Source organism: Acyrthosiphon pisum, chromosome A2 (genome assembly GCF_005508785.2).
Source record: "Acyrthosiphon pisum isolate AL4f chromosome A2, pea_aphid_22Mar2018_4r6ur, whole genome shotgun sequence".
NCBI classification, from domain to species: domain Eukaryota; kingdom Metazoa; phylum Arthropoda; class Insecta; order Hemiptera; family Aphididae; genus Acyrthosiphon; species Acyrthosiphon pisum.
Genome location: NC_042495.1, coordinates 95,322,884 through 95,327,685, shown reverse-complemented (window position 1 = coordinate 95,327,685; position 4,802 = coordinate 95,322,884). Strand labels below are relative to the sequence as shown.

Genomic DNA, 4,802 nt, shown 5'->3' with positions numbered 1-4,802 from the left:
TTCCATCAAAAATGAAATATTTCAAGAAAAAATAAATTTCATGAAATTTTAAAACCCTATTAGGTATATATACAAAATAATACAAATTAAATTTGATAACATTTTTATCAATTTATCATGTAGACATTATATACATATTGCATATACGATGTCGTCAAAATGTCGAAAATTGTACAATATTATTATTTATTTATATACAATATACAAATATTATATACATATAATAAACGGATATAGTTTAAAGTTTTACAATATTATACATTATTTAAAAATTACTACGTCAAGAAAATAAAATTCAATTTTTATGAGCTCTAATTAATAAACCTGGAACACCTATAATTATTAAAAGGTTTAAATAGCTTATATATTTAATTATGTTTAGATACTAGAACTATATTGTAAGTTTTATTTTTGTAATGTTATCGTGGACATAAATTGTGAGAAAGGGTGAATTATACAGCTTTATAAATGATTTTATATTATTCATTCACGAATGAATCGATCAACAAGTATTTACATATCTTCAGAAATAATTATAATTAAATATTTTTTGTACGATAGCCAAACCCCGGTAAACATAATAATAAACATTATTACTTGTAACTGCTGCAGCCTCAGTTCCGTCTTCATTTACATCAACATATGCCTTATGTGATACTTTAGTCACATACAGTTCACCATCTTCAACGATGTTAGAAAAGTTTGCAGCTCCAGGTGTAAACATTGTTGGACATCCAAGCTAAAGTATTGTGTAAATCAATAAATATTAATTTAATTAATCGTAAGTACACCTTCTTACATTGGATAATGTTTTATCTAATTCCAGTGACTGTTCTATTTTGAAACGAGGTAATTTGACATCAACATATTTCTGGGTCATTTTCTCTGAAATGTCATGTAATTTAAATTTTGAAAAATTACTTTCTAGATTATTCAAACCATCTTTATCATTGGGTAGTAAAATTTTCATTTTAAAACCATGGTTCTAAACAAAGAAAACAAAATAGTACATTTTTCAAAATTTTAAATTTACATTTATGACAAGTATTATCACTTTATAAGGTAATTCAAGTGCTTTGAATTTCAGAACAGTATCATGTAAGTATTGAAAATCACATCTGAGAGACATCATTTTGACCGTTACTTTATTGCTTGGAGTCACATAAAAAGAGCCATCATAAATACGATTAAATTTATGTGCCCAATCACTTTTATAAAATGCACAGCATTCACCAATACTAAGGCAGTGTCTTGAGTAATTGAATCTATAAACAAAAATTGGAACATAATCATGTTATTAATCCATATTTAATTATTAACAAATTAGTCAAGTAAATAACCTTCGCAGGAAAAAAAATCTTCGATTTTGTTATTTGTTTGGATTAAAACCCAATTATTTAAATATTGACGCTGTTGTTCAGGGCCATTCCTGAAATCCAATTTTTCCATTGACGATTTTAAATATTTCTTAGAGTTCTCCACAAAACTATCTTTAACATCGAAATCTGTATCCACAAACATTCCGGTTGCCATCTTTAGATTATCTTTTGCACTCTAAAATAGGATAAAAAAGTGCAAAACTATATTTTTATAAGGTCACTACATTGAATTGTTTTTAAAAACTTTACTGTTATTTCATTATGATATTAAATTAAAAAAGGTGGGCAAGTGGGTTTCACTCTGTTATACAGTAGGTTACAAGTAAGTCACTGTAATACATGCTGAATACAATGATATGATATAATATCATTGTATAGGAAAAACAATTCTGAGCGAATACAGTCAGACAGCCTATGATGTTACTAAGTATATTAATTTATGTATTTATTATGAATAATGTAATTTTTATATTACCTATTTACGTGGAACATTGTTTAAAATTTTCAATCCTTAGCTATGAATGTTGAACATTTTATTCATTTTAACTACAAAATAATTATTAAATTTTAAATTTGATAAATTTTGTCAAAAATTGAACTTAAGGTTCATAACCTTAAGGTATTTTGGTTATAAAAAAAAATTGCGCCTCTGTAATTTTTATATTTTTAAAATGCTATTTTAACAATATAGTCTCAGGAGCTATGTATTAAATGTTCACCTTTTCACGGCCCAACAAATAAAAGTCTATTGATATTTATAGAAAAAAAAACAAAAAAAATTTAAGTTTGAAATTGTTAGTAAACAGCTCAAAACAAAAATGTTTTAAAAATGTTTGGTGTATAGAAAACGAGAATATTCAGTCAAATTTTCATGCATCTACAGTTATTCATATTTGAATTACAACAAAATAATAAAATCGCTACCTACATGAGAAATCGAGTGAATATTCAATCTTGTAAAAATATGAACTTCAAACACTCATAAAAATCTAATTTGATTTACTTGTAGATATTTTTTTTTTTTGATAAAGGTAGAAAAACTTATTAGGAATCGTTTATTACAATTTAAAATCTTAGATTTAAAAGTAAACATTTTCACGAATTTCTAACTCAATTAGCTTATTTTTGTGATTTCTACGTGTTTTGCACATGTTAACATTTAAATTTTAAATGCTTATGAAAAAGTATTGTGACTGGATTTTTAATAATTTTCAAATGTCATTCTAACAATAAAATAAGATCCTTGTGTAAAATTTTCAAGCTTTTTTAACCAACAAATAAAATTTCATTGACATTCATAGAGACAAAAACTAAAAAAATTGGAAACTGAAAATGTCTGTAAACAGTTCAAAATAAATCAAAATATTTTGAAAATTTGATGATATACAGAAAACGTTAATAAAAACTTTCAGTCAAAATGTCATGCAGGTATCTACATTCATTTGTTTTAGAGTTACACTAAAAACCGAAATCAATTTTATTGATTTAGCGTAAAAATTCCCGTTTTTGCTTCATTTTTTTGTTTGTTTTTCATGTCACTTTTGAAAAAAAGATACTGTTGAAGAAAATCTAACAATTTTTACTGTCCTAAAAGGTGATGACAGACACAAAAAAAAATTAAAATTAAAAAAAACACACTATTGTAAAATCAATACATTCAATACTCCACTCAGAATCTAAAATAAATTACTGTGATATTTGGGAATAAATTAATATTCGATTGCCTTCAATTTCATTAATGTAAAAACTAGTAAACAGTAAAATAATATTTAGGTTTATGTGTATATTATCATAAAAATACATTTTGATAAATAATATGTAATTATAGATATATTACAAACTCACTGTTAAGTCTTCCAATAATTGTCTATAGGCTTCCAGTGTTTGATCAGTTTTCCAAGATTTCCATTTGGATGTATAGTGGTTACCATTTCATCAAATGTTTTTAAAGCTTCTCCAGTACTAGCCATAAACATAATCAAATGGATACCGAATGGAGAATAGAAACTATTTCCCGTTTCAGTTTTGGCTACTTCCTATAGAATATTAACTATTAGCCATTAGGTAAACATATGATAATATGAACACTCGAAACACTAATTCTTTACCTTGTACGAGCGCAATGTTTCTAAATTTGCAGTGAGTGGCACCATTATTTTATCTGAAATAGATAAAAAAAAATACTTAATAATTCATACATTTAAGGTATATTTTAGCTATTGTTATTTAATACATAATTATTACCAATTTATGTAATAGGGACCTCAAATTTGAAACTTTTATCTATATTGAACACTTATCTAATAAACGATATAGCAATATATTGTTATCGACATTTTATATACCTATGTATATAAAATTTCGAACTGATCAGATAACGAAATTATACCTATAACTGACACCTATTAGTGCTGCATATTAGTATATTATTATTATGAAAGTGTTTTTATTGTTAAATATTTTGACACAATCTTTTTTTTTGTTTTTTGCTGTAAGTAACTCAAAAATGAAAAGTTCGGCCAGAGGATACCTACGTAAATTTTATAAAAATTTATTTGATTTACGGTAGACTTTTTTTTGTAATAGGGATGAAAACTAATGGTGAATTTTGTATTTTTGTATTAGATTTTAAAATCTTATAGATACCTACAGAAACAATTGTATGGATTTCTAATTCAAAATAATTTTTAAATGTTCGCTGTGATTTGTGAAATTCCGACTTCAGATGCTCATAAAAAATATTGTGGATTTTTCCGTCTGAGAAAAAACATTTTGTAGACAATAATTAAAAAGGCGGGTAAGTGGATGTCGCTCTGCTGTACAGTAGGTTACAAGTGGGTCACTGTATAATGGATAGTATTAAATTTGAATTCAATGATATAATATCACTGTATAAGAAAAACGGTTCTGAGCGGAGACGGTATGTCAGTCTAGGTATAAGGTATCTTATATACTTATTTATGGTATTAAAAAAAAATTTACCAATAATAAGTATACCTATAATTAATACTTATATATTAGTATATTATCAAAGAGATTTTATTGGTAAATATTTCGATACAATCTTTTTTTTTTGCTGTAACTCAAAAAGAAAAATTGGGCCAGTGGATATACGTAAATTGAATAAAAATTTATTTGATTTAAGGTAGGCTTTTTTTTTGTAATAGGTTTGAAAACTAATGGTTATTTATGTATTTTTGTATTAGATTTTATGTATAGAAACAAATGTATGGATTTCTAATTTAAAATAATTTTCAAATGTTCGCTGTGATTTGTGAAACTCTGACATCAGATGATCGTAAAAAATATTTTGACTAAGCAAAAAAATTGTGCGGACAATAATTTAAAAAAAAAAAAAAAAGTGGACAAGTGGGTACCGCTCTGCTGTACAGTAATTTGTCAAGTATGTCATTATAATGGATG

The 4,802-nt window shown here is 25.4% G+C and overlaps 1 pseudogene; it reads right to left on the bottom strand.

The window, feature by feature from the left end:
- LOC100164665 overlaps positions 1-4,802 on the bottom strand; it is a 10,072-nt pseudogene that overhangs the window by 3,768 nt on the left and 1,502 nt on the right.